The 12877-nt window shown below is 41.4% G+C and overlaps 1 protein-coding gene and 1 non-coding gene across 3 annotated transcripts in view; one reads left to right on the top strand and one right to left on the bottom strand.

Moving 5' to 3' along the window:
- Nucleotides 1-12877, bottom strand: part of CLIC4 (chloride intracellular channel 4) — a 98496-nt gene that overhangs the window by 51166 nt on the left and 34453 nt on the right. The window lies entirely within an intron of this gene.
- On the top strand, nucleotides 12049-12151 carry LOC126944776 (U6 spliceosomal RNA). The gene has a single exon (XR_007722173.1). It is a non-coding gene; the product is annotated as a U6 spliceosomal RNA (small nuclear RNA).

Here is a 12877-nt window from a genome sequence, read left to right as displayed (position 1 = left end):
GTCTCTCAGAAGTATTAGATTTAAAAGCAAAATTAAAAATGCATAACATGTGACATATCCATACAGTGGAACATTATTTGACAATTAAAAGCAATGAAGTATGGACACATGCTATAACTTGAATAAACTAAGTGAAAAGAACAAAAGACCACATATCGTATCCACAGATGCAGAACCCGCAGATATAGGGACAACTATAACGGACTTCTGCATCCACAGAGGAGTCCTGGAACCAATCCCCTGTGGATTTCAGGGGACAACTGTATATGATTCCATTTATATGAAATGTCCAAAATAGGCAAATTCATACAGACAGTAGACTATTTGCTGCCAAGAACTGAGGATGGAGAAGAGGAGTGACTGCTAATGGGTACATGGTTTCTTTTTGAGGTGGTGAAAATGTTTTAAAATTGGACCCTGGTGGCTGGGCGTGATGGCTAACATCTGTAATCCCAGCACTTTGGGAGGCCAAGGCAGGTGGATCACTTGAGGTCAGGAGTTCAAGATCAGCCTGGCCAATATATAGTGAAACCCCATTCCTACTAAAAAATACAAAAATTGGCCAGGCGCAGTGGCTCATGCCTGTAATTCCAGTACTTTGGGAGGCCCAGGCAGGTGGATCATGAGGTCAGGAGTTTGAGACCAGCCTGACCAACATGGTGAAACCCCATCTCTACTAAAAATACAAAAATTAGCTGAGTGTGGTGGTGCATGCCTATAGTCCCAGCTACTTGGGAAGCTGAGGGAGGAGAATCACTTGAACTCAGGAGACAGAGGTTACAGTGAGCCAAGATCATGCCACTGTACTCCAGCCTGGGCAACAGAGCAAGCCTCCATCTCTCCCCAAAAAAAAAAAAAAAAAAAAAAAAAAGGGCTGGGCGCAGCGACTCACACCTGTAATCCCAGCACTTTGGGAGGCCGAAGCGGGTGGATCACGAGGTCAGGAGATTGAGACCATTCTGGCTAGCACGGTGAAACCCCGTCTTTACTAAATATACAAAAAACAAAAATTAGCCCGGCGTGGTGGCAGGCGCCTGTAGTCCCAGCTACTTGTGAGGCTGAGGCAGGAGAATGGTGTGAACACAGGAGGCGGAGCTTGCACTGAGCAGAGATTGTGCCACTGCACTCCAGCCTGGGTGACAAAGTGAGACTCCATCTCAAAAAAAAAAAAAAAAAAAAAAATTAGACCCTGGTAATGGTTGCACAACTCTGTGAATATACTAAAAACCACTGAATTGTATATTTTAAAGGGGTGAATTACATTGTATATGAATTATATCCAACAAGTTGTTTTTTAAATATATGCATACAGATCATAAATATAAATATATACATGCTGCAGAAGATTTTAATTTGGATTACACAGGTTTGTTTTGTTTGGTATCTTTAGTAGAGACGGGGTTTCACCATGTTGGCCAGGCTGGTCTCAAACTCTCGACCTTGTGATCCGCCTGCCTCAGCCTCCCAAAGTGCTGGAATTACAGGCGTGAGCCACCGCACCCAGCTTGGATTACATAAAGTTATGATTTCATGTTACAAAAACATATATGTCTATTATGTTTTCTTAAAAATTAGAATACCAGTCTGAGAAACATATAGTGAGATCCCATCACCACAAAAAATTTTTAAAAATTAGCCAGGTGTGGTGGCTCATGCCTGTGGTCCTAGGCTACTCAGGATGCTGAGGCAGGAGGATCACTTGAGCCTGGGAGGTTGAGGCTGCAGTGAACCATGATCACACCACTGCACTCTAGCCTGGGAGACAGAGTGAGACCCCCGTCTCCAGAAAATAAAAATAAAAATAATTGGCTGGGCGCGGTGGCTCACGCCTGTAATCCCAGCACTTTGGGAGGCCGAGGCGGGTGGATCATGAGGTCAGAAGATCGAGACCATCCTGGCTAACACGGTGAAACCCTGTCTCTACTAAAAATACAAAAAACTAGCTGGGCCTGGTGGTGGGCGCCTGTAGCCCCAGCTACTTGGGAGGCTGAGGCAGGAGAATGGCGTGAACCTGGGAGGCGGAGCTTGCAGTGAGTCAAGATAGCGCCACTGCACTCCAGCCTGGGCAACAGAGCAAGACTCCGTCTCAAAATAAATAAATAAATAAATATAAAAATAGAAATAAAAATAAAAATAATTTTTTAAACTCGAATAATTAAAGAGAAAACTTAATCCCACTGACAGAAATAAACATGAATCTCTAGATAGAGTCTTAGTATTCATTTGGGTTTTATTCTTATAAAAGGAGTATTTTCTTTACCTTGCTGTCTGGGTATTCTTCACTAGCCTCACACCTCTTCCCTTCACACCTCTGTGGTAATTCTTGAATTGCATAATACTGGTATTTAATCAGAAACTGCTGGATTAACTCCTATATTGCAGAATAGGGGTCAATGGCAGATGCCAAATATTTTAATGTTTTACTAAGTCAACATTAAGGAACTGCTCACTTAGAAAACCTAGTTTAATCAGTCTTTAGAATAGTCTGATTTTTAAACACCTAAGAAGAAAAGCTTTAACTTCATTCTTCTCTTTATTTATGTTTATGGAACTGAGGGTAAGCAGTGGTGATGACTGGAGGAAGAGAGACAGAAGTAAGGACCTGAAAGTAAGAACAGGCTCCTGACCATTAAATTATTTTCCTCAACATATTTTCTGGGGAGCGTATAGAGTAATGTGTTATTAAAGAATGAACTTTAAAACTTTAATACCCCATTTACCTTTAGTATGAATTCTATCTAAATTAGCTGTCTGAATACACAAAATGGTTGCTTTGATTTAGACTAACTTAAAAGTCACAAAACAATGTGATAAATGAGCAAAGTCACCTGGCTTCTATTACCTATTTCTTCAGTTTTTTTTTTGTTTTTTTTTTTTTTTTTTTTTTTTTTGAGTTGTAGTCTCTCTCTGTCACCCAGGCTGGAGTGAAATGGCACGATCTCAGCTCACTACAACCTCTGACTCCCAGGTTCAAGCAATTCTCCTGCCTCAGCCTCCCGGGTAGCTGGGATAATAGGCACCCGCCACCAGGTCCAGCTAATTTTTGTATCTTTAGCAGAGACGGGGTTTCACCATATTGGCCAGGCTGGTCTCAAACTCCTGAACTCATGATCACCTGCCTCAGCCTCCCAAAGTGCTGGGATTACAGGTGTGAGCCACCGCGCCTGGCCTATTTCTTCAGAATTTTTGCTAAACACATGCTAGAACCAAGTTTGGAGTCTAGAGGTTTTATAAGCTGTTCTTCTACAGGGCCTGCAGAGCATGTGGGAAACCACAGTTCAGAATCATACATACCTAGGTTTGAATCCCGACTTCCCTACTTCATTAGCTGTGTAATCTTCAGTAAGTGACTTAACATCTGTGAAACTTGACTTACTATATACCATGTTATTGTGGGGATCAAGTAAGTTAGGATACACATAGTTCCTGGCAAATGGTAAGAGTTTTTAAAACGTTACTTGACCCAAAGACACTCCATGCAAAGAACTCAAGGCCTAACAACAGATTCTTCAGTTCAAGCACTTAGTGGTTAGAATCCCTAGATTGCTTTATTCTTTCAGAAAACAAGGAGAGAAGGGAAAAAAATCTAAATATCTTCCACATTAAATTTTTCCAACTGACATAGATTATGGTCCGATGCTTTAAAAAAAAATAAGTCTACATAAAGTTTAAACAGTTCACTAAATAGAAAAAAGCAAAGATATTCTTTTTTTTTTTTGAGACAGAGTCTCGCTCTGTCGCTGGAGTGCAGTGGCACGATCTCGGCTCACTGCAAGCTCCCGCCTCCCGGGTTCACGCCATTCTCCAGCCTCAGCCTCCCGAGTAGCTGGGACTACAGACGCCCACCACCAATGCCTAGCTAATTTTTTGTATTTTTAGTAGAGACAGGGTTTCACCGTGTTAGCCAGGATGGTCTCGATCTCCTGACCTCGTGATCCGCCCATCTTGGCCTCCCAAAGTGCTGGGATTACAGGTGTGAGCCACAGCGCCCGGTCAAGATATTCTTTAATATGTCAAAAATCTCTGGCCATGCAAAGATTATATTATTGTTTCCTGGCCATAACCATGTCACAGAACGAACTCAATAAATAAAGTCAAATGATACATAATGGAAGAATTACTATATGTCCAAGCTCTTTCTGTGTAAATAAAACAGTTAAGCAGAGGATAGTGCAAAGACTTTGGTTGCTACCATTTCTACCATTTCCTTACTCAGCATCACCAATTCATGAAATCTGCTCTTCAGATAAAAGCTTGTACAATTTAGAGAGGAAATGATTAGCTTGAAATTACATCAGGATGCCCAATTACCAGGGCTAGATGAAACTCCAGGACAGACCATTAAGAGTTCATTCACATGGAACATTTACCTTATTGAAGACAAATCTCTCTGCTTCTCCAAAACAAGCTCTTCGCATGTATTAATCTAGTTAATCCTGATATCCTCTTGCTTAGCAGAGAACGGTGGTTAAGATCACTAATTTAGAGCCAGACTCTCAGACAACTCCACTACTGCCTACCTAAGTGACTGAACAACTGGGCCTGTTTTCCTTTTCTATAAAATGGGAATAATAACCTCACTGGATAGTTGGGAGAACGGAATGAGTTCATACATATGAAGGGCTTAGATTAGCACAACACTCAAGGAACGGGGTTGGGGGAGTTGTTTGTTATATACTTTTTCATACTTTTTGATATTTGTAATACGGACATGAATCTTTCATTTTAAAAAAGCAGGCAAACAAAAACCCTCCCATCAAAAACATGAAAATAGAGTAAAACACAAGTTAAAGAATGAATGTGGAAAAACTCTGAAGATAAAATCTTACTCATTGCCTGTATTATAACAAAACATAAAATTAAATAAAAGATAAAATCTATGTAACAGGAGTATATAAGAGTAGGATACGCAAAAACTCTCAAGAAAGTGGGTTTAAAGACTGGGCAAGGTGGCTCACATCTGTCATCCCAGCACTTTGGGAGACCGAGGCAGGCAGATCGCTTGAGCCCAGAAGTTCAACACCAGCCTGGGCAACATGGTGAAACCCTATCCCTACAAAAAATACAAAAGTTAGATGGGCATGGTGGCACACGCCCGTGATCCCAGCTACTCGGGAGGCTGAGGTAGGAGAATCACTTGAGCCCAGGAGATCAAGGCTGCAGTGAGCCACTCATGCCACTGCACTCCCGTCTACATGAGAGAGAGAGGAAAAAGTTTAAAATGTAGATTACCAGGTACCACTTCCAGATACTCTGATTCCATATGTCTGTGGTGGGGCCCAGGAATCTATAATTTTTAATAAGTACTTCAAGTAATTCTAATTTGGATGTATTTGGTGCATAGACCATATTTTCATAAACATTCACACATTGACAGAAGAAAAACACGTTTAAAAAAAAAAAAGGCCAGGCACAGCGGCTCATCCTGTAATCCAAGCACTTAGGGAGGCCGAGGTGAGTGGATCACAAGGTCAGGAGTTCGAGACCAGCCTGGCCAATAGGGTGAAACCCTGTCTCTACTAAAAATACAAAAATTAGCCGGGCGTGGTGGTGGGTGCCTGTAGTCCCAGCTACTGAGGAGGCTGAGGCAGGATAATTGCTTTAACTTGGGAGGAAGAGGCTACGGTGAGCCAAGATCATACCACTGTATTCCAGCCTGGGTGACAGAGCAAGACTCCATCTCAGAAAAAAAAAAAAAAAAAAAAATCAAAACTGGAATGAAGAAGTTTGCCCCATGGTTAAACTTAAACTTTGAATTCCTCGTGATGCCTTTTGGACTCAGCTCTCTGTAGGCCAGTAACTGGTCACTGTTTGATAGAGTCAAATTTGGTAAATAACAGTCTATTTCCTCCACACTATCATATCTTAAACTTGGACAAACTCAAACTAAGCCAAATAGAATGTCAAGGACAATTTTGGTGATCCAAAGTCCTTTATAGATGAAGTGCTATCGGATGGTTATATATGGTTCAGAAAATAATTACAAATGTTTTTTTTTTTTGAAACAGAGTCTTGCTCTGTCACCCAGGTTAGAGTGCAGTGGCGCAATCTCAGCTCACTGCAACCTCCACCCACTGGGTTCAAGTGATTCTCCTGCCTCAGCCTCCCGAGTAGCTGGGACTACAGGCAGGCGCCACCACACCAGGCTAATTTTTTTTATTTTTAGTAGGGACGAGGTTTTGCTATGTTGCCCAGGCTGGTCTTGAACTCCTGACCTCAGGCGATCCGCCCCCCACGGCCTCCCAAAGTGCTAGGATTACAGGCGTGAGCTACCGTAACCGGCCACAAATTTTTTTTGAGACGGAGTCTCGCTCTGTCGCCCAGGCTGGAGTGCAGTGGCCAGATCTCAGCTCACTGCAAGCTCCGCCTCCCAGGTTTACACCATTCTCCTGCCTCAGCCTCCAGAGTAGCTGGGACTACAGGTGCCCGCCACCCCGCCCGGCTAGTTTTTTGTACTTTTTTAGTGGAGACAGGGTTTCACCGTGTTAGCCAGAATGGTCTCGATCTCCTGACCTCGTGATCCGCCCATCTCGGCCTCCCAAAGTGCTGGGATTATAGGCTTGAACCACCAACGAATTTTTATTACTGTATTATACTACTAAATAATTTGGCATGTCAGGGGAAAAATAAAAAATAAAAAGATTCTGTTGTGATGTTAGGGACCAGGGCTAATACCTGACTAGCAGAGTAGGCTGGATTTTCCATTTAGAACCTATCTAACCACAGGGCAAGTCACTTAACCTCTGTGGCTCTTAGTTTTCTGGAAAAGGCAGGTGGGGAGAGAGATTAATTTATTGAAGTTTTAACTGTAATGTAAACAACATTACATACACAAGATATATCCCTACTCTTAGGGAATCCACACTGAAGTATTTGGGGATAAAATGCCACAATGTATGCAACTTATGAGAGAAAGAGCAAATAATAAAGCAAATAGAGTAAAATGTTAACAATAGGTAAACCTGGGTAAAGAGTATCCTTTCAACTGTTTTGTTTTTGTTTTTGTTTTGTTGGGTTTTTTTTGAGACAGGGTCTTGCTCTGTTGCCCAGACTGGAATGTAGTGGTGCCATCAGAGCTCACTGCAGCCTTGAACTCTCCAGGCTGTAGTGATCCTCCCACCACAGCCTCCACAGTAGCTAGGAATACAGAAAAACACCACTATGCCTGGGTAATTTTTTAATTTTCTTGTAGAGACAGAGTTTTGCTCTGTTGTCCAGGTTAGTCTTGAACTCCTGGCCTCAAGTAATCCTCCTGCCTCAGCCTCCGAAAGCAGTGGGATTACAGAGCCACTGTGTCCGGCCTCTTACGCGTGTAACTTGTAAGTATGAAATTATTTCCAAATAAAGTGTTTTTAAAATTATTAATCTAGTTTCCACTTCAGTCCTAATAGTTTCTAACTATATTATAGCTCATTTTATTGTGTGTCATTTATATATTATCTTCAAGGGCAGATAGATATCAATCTTTTAAAGTTAAAAGCTTTTTTTTTATTCATTCCCCATCCATGTGAGGACCTACACTAAACGCCAGAGATCTGGTGATGAATAAGAGAAGAAATGGTTTCTGCCTTTGCATTACCGATAGCGTTCCAAGTCTAATCTGAATCATTTAAGAATTTCGGAATACCCTAAAAGTACAAAATTTCAATTTAGAATACAATGAAACTCAAAATATACCCCACAACCTTACCACCATTAAAAAACCACCAGTTTAACATTTTCTCAAAAGTGACATAAACTTCTCCTGATAAATTATGGTTTTGTGAGTTTCAGTTTTATGGGCTTGCCAGTGGCTCCCCCCCTGAGTTAGTAGTTCAGCTTATAACAGTACATTTGATGTTCTCTTGCTTCAGCCTAAGTCACTGTGAATTGAAGTCATTCAAATGTTGAATGGGAGAGATGATTCACCTTCCAGTAGTTTTCAAAGGTTATCTGTTGCTGTTTCTTTTGGTAAATGACCAAGTTATGATCAATTACCTAATATAATACTTTCATTAAAAATAAAAACCATAGAGTGTACAATAGTCTTTAAAAACTAGGTCTTACAAGTCCCAGCGCAGTGGCTCATGCCTGTAATCCCAGTACTTTGGGAGGCCGAGGCGGGCGGAACATGAGATCAGGAGTTTGGGACCAGCCTGGTCAACATAGTAAAACCCTGTCTCTACTAAAAATACAAAAAATTAGCTGGGCATGGTGGCGGGTGCCTGTAATCCCAGCTACTTGGGAGGCTGAGGCAGGAGAATCCCTTGAAGTGGGGAGGCGGAGGTTGCAGTGAGCTGAGATCACGCCACTGCACTTCAGCCTGTGGAACAGTATGAGACTCCATCTTTAAAAAGAAAAAATAGGTCTTACAAAGTTCTCCATCCTCCTTTCCTAGAATGACTTCCTCACTGATGTCCTTGAGGACCCACAGCACTGCTCCACCCCCAGTCCCGTTCATCCTGTACAATAAGGCCACATAAATCTGGACCCTTATATGTGACTACAATCACATTAACCTCTACTGAAATGCTCACTGCCACATCGTGCTTCAGGTCAAGCTCAAGTCTCACTACAAGAATTCAGTTACCTTGCCGGGCGCGGTGGCTCACGCCTGTAATCCCAGCATTGTGGGAGGCCGAGGAGGGCGGATCACGAGGTCAAGAGTTCAAGATCAGCCTGGCCAATATGGTGAAACCCAGTCTCTACTAAAAAAAAAAATACAAAAATTTGCCGGGCATAGTGGCATGGGCCTGTAGTCCCAGCTACTCGGGAGGCTGAGTCAGGATAATCGCTTGAACCAGGGAGACGGCGGTTGCAGTGAGCCGAGACTGTGCCACTGGACTCCAGCCTGGGTGACAGGTGAGACTCTGTCTCAAAAAAAAAAAAAAAAAAGAATTCAGTTACCTGTCCTTTCCATTTCTTTTTTTTTTTTTTTTTTTTTTTGAGATGGAGTTTCACTCTTGTTGCCCAGGCTGGAGTGCAATGGTGCGATCTCAGCTCACTACAACCTCTGCCTCCCAGGTTCAAGTGATTCTCCTGCCTTAGCCTCCCGAGTAGCTGGGATTACAGGCATGCGCCACCATGCCCAGCTAATTTTGTATTTTTAGTAGAGACGGGGCTTCTCCATGTTGGTCAGGTTGTTCTCAAACTCTTGACCTCAGGTGATCCACCCGCCTCTGCCTCCCAAAGCGCTGGGATTACAGGCATGAGTCACTGCGCCCAGCTGCCCTTTCAATTTCTATCCCAGCTTCTCAAACTCTGATGTCAACACAACTTATTAGGAGATCTTGCAAAAATGCAGATTCTGATTCAGTAAATCTGGGGTGACAACCAAGATTCTGCATCTCTTACAAATTCCCAGGGAATAGCAAGCCTATACCATGTATTTAACAATTAATCATGATTTGCCTAAAGGGAAACAAAGTACTCAGAGAGAGGACAAGAAGCACCTACTTTAGATAAGATGACCATGGAAGACCTCTTAGACATAAAGAATGAGAAGGAAACAGCCATGCAAAGAGCCAGTGTGACAAGACTGCCGTAAGTATATGAGAAAGTGGTGTTGGCAGGCGCCAGATCATGAAAGATTTTCTAGACCAAATTAAAGTGTTTGAATTTTATGCAAAGAGGGAACAATTTATTCATGAACTTAACAAATGTTTACCAAGTACCTACTATGTAGAAAAAAAGCATTTAATACAACGTTTAACAGCAAGGACTGAAGGCAGAGTGCCTGGTTTGATATATTGATTCTTCTACTTAAGCATGAGTGTGATATTGGGTAAGTTACTTAAACCTCTCTGGGCCTCAGTTGCTTTATACGTATAATGATTGGAAGAATACCTGCTTCACAGAGTTATCATGAATATAAATGAGTTAATAGATGAAAGGCTCTTAAAATATTGCCCAGCATGTGGTTAAGTGCTCAGTAAAACAGTATGTGCCAGAGAACATATTCCTGACTTCATGGAGCTTCCACTGGTGGGAGGGGAAAGGGGTTAAGGAACGCCAGAACAGGGTAACAGGATACCACTGAAGGGTTTTGATGGGTGAGGGTATATAAGGGCAAAATCTGATTTCCATTTAAGACAATAAATAACACTCTGCCATATGGAAAACAGGTCAGAGGCATCAAACTGATAAAGAATTGAAGCTGGGTGGCCTCTTGTGGTAGTTGTGGTGAAATGTGCTCTGGATTAGGTAAAAGCAATGGACGTGAAAGGAAAAGTATGGATTAAATTGAATTGGGATAGCATAATCCTAAAGACGTGTGGATGGTTTGGATGTGGAAAGCGGGAGAAAGAAAGAAATCAAGTAACTCCTACCTATCTGCTTTGAGCAACTGGGTCAAGGAAACCTCAAGATGGGAGTAAGGGTAGGCCTATACTTTGCTGGAGGATGGAAAGGGAAATAAATCCCTTTAAGAGATACCACAGATCTATAACCCTGGCATTTACATCTTGAAAATACTTCCCGGGTATGGAGGGCTATAAATCAAAATTAACATTGTTTACCTCAGGACAGATCTGGGGAGAGGCAGGGACAGGAGATTATTTTTATTTTTTGAGACAAACTCTTGCTCAGCCGCCCAGGCTGGACTACAGTGGCGCAATCACAGCTCACTGCAGCCTTGACCTCCTGGGTTCAAGCAATTCTCCCACCTCAGCCTCCCAAGTAGCTGGGACTACAGGCACATACCACCATGCCTGGCTAATTTTTGTATTTTTTTGTAGAAACAGAGTTTCACCATGTTGCCCAGGCTGGTCTCGAACCCCTGGGCTCAAGCGATCTGCCCACTTTGCCCTCCCAAAGTGCTGGGAGTACAGGCATGAGCTACCATGCCCAGCCTGGGGGTATTAATTTTATATACTTGTGTCCTATTTGTCTTTTTATAACAAGCATGTTTTTCTTTTCTATTCTTTGTAGATTTAAGAAAATTATTTTTTAATGTTTTTACATGATAATCTTATTACTGTCTCTAATCAGTGCCAAAATGTTAAACTGCTTAAATATAATAGAACTTCTTTTGAATAAATGCTAAATGCAAAGTAGTCATTCAAAAACTACTAGATGAAATAACAAAGGGAATTAATGTCACTTGAGTTCCTTTTGAGTACTTTTGTTACTTGCTTGAAGTATATGCTGAAGATGGAAACAAAGGCTTTAATCTGTAGGAAAATCAAATCTGAAATATCTCAGCCAGAACCACTTTTTAAAACAAACTGTCAGATGTACAATGACCAGACTTTCCATCTAGGCACAATAGATCCATGACGAAAACGAGTTCTGCTTGTTCACATTCACTCATCAAAAGCCTAAAAGGAGGAACAAAGTCTATTATCTCTTCAGAATAACTAATAAACCATATAATTTAAAATATTGACTGTCTGGAGGCAACATCTCTTCTTTTTACAGAGGGGTCATCCTTTTTCTTACAAATTCTTCATCAAAGACATATTCTCTAGTGGGAGAAAAAACCTGAATGACAACAAATGAAAGAAAGAAAGAAAGAAAAATGATCAAAGCTACAGTCCTTTTTTCCTAGTCTGGATCTACCTTGATTGTGTTCCCTATAAGTATCAACTACAATAAATCAAAATGTCACCCAAACGTTCTGGAAACAAGTTAAAAGCTACTATTTATTGAGTAGTGTATTTTGCAGTTGACATGCACTATATAAAACTAGTTTTATGTATTTCACAATAACCATATGAAATTAAGGGTTGTTTTCCTCATGTTTCATATGAGTTTCAGATGAGGAAACTGAGGTTCAGAGAAGCTCAGTAATTTGTCATAGGTCATACAACTGAGGAGTGTCAAAACTGAGGTTTAAACTCCAAGGTCCATACTCTCTACCAACCACTATGATAGTTTCTTGCACCAAAGCAAAGAAGGAGATGCTAGAATCTCACCTGCTTGATCTCAAGATTCTTACAGAACAACCACCATCTCACTCATAGACATTACTATCAAGTAAGATAAATGACCTGAGCTACGACCCATAGAATGTAGGCCACAAATGTTTTAAATTTTCTAGCAGCCATATTAAAGACGTAAAAAGAGTACTTGCTTTGACAGCGTAAATACTAAAATTGGGTCAATTCAAAATAGATTAGCATGGCCCCTGTACAAGAATGATGCACAAATTTGTGAAGCATTCCACATTTTTTTTAAAGTAAAAGAAACAAGTGTGATTAAATATTTTTATTTAACCCAATATATCTAAATTCATTTCAACACATAATCAATATAAAAAGTTATTACATTTTCTTTGTACTACATCTTTAAAATCTAGTGCATATTTCATAATTATAGTACATCTCAACTCAAACTAGACATACTTCAAACACTCAATAGCCACGTATAGGTAATGACTATTGTATTGACAGCACCCGTCTAAAGAAAAGGCCTCTGTGGGCACCAACGTCATCAAGACCAGGTTCTAAGGATGATGTACCTGACTCATTAACTCAACATTCAAGCTCTCAGAAACTATTTTTTTTTTTCTTTTTTCACTCTGTCACCCAGGCTGGAGTGCAGTGGCGTGATCTCACCTCACTGCAACATCTGCCTCCCAGGTTCAAGCGATTCTCCTGCCTCAGCCTCCTGAGTAGCTGGGATTACAGGCACATGCCACCACGCCCGACTAATTTCTGTATTTTTAGTAGAAACTGGGTTTCACCATGTTGGTCAGGCTGGTCTTGAACTGCTGACCTCGTGATCCGCCCGCCTTGGCCTCCCAAAGTGCTAGGATTACAGGCGTGAGCCACCATGCCTGGCCTGAAACTATTTATTCTTATTTCAAACAAATTTTAATGGTTTATCTGGTGTACTGAGCCACAACAAATTACAATAGAAAATTAATGGGCTGGGCCTCAGCTACTACTCAGGAGGC

Source organism: Macaca thibetana, chromosome 1 (genome assembly GCF_024542745.1).
Source record: "Macaca thibetana thibetana isolate TM-01 chromosome 1, ASM2454274v1, whole genome shotgun sequence".
Classification (NCBI taxonomy): domain Eukaryota; kingdom Metazoa; phylum Chordata; class Mammalia; order Primates; family Cercopithecidae; genus Macaca; species Macaca thibetana.
The sequence above is the reverse complement of the archived record's forward strand: the minus strand, read 5'-3'. Positions and strand labels throughout refer to the sequence as shown.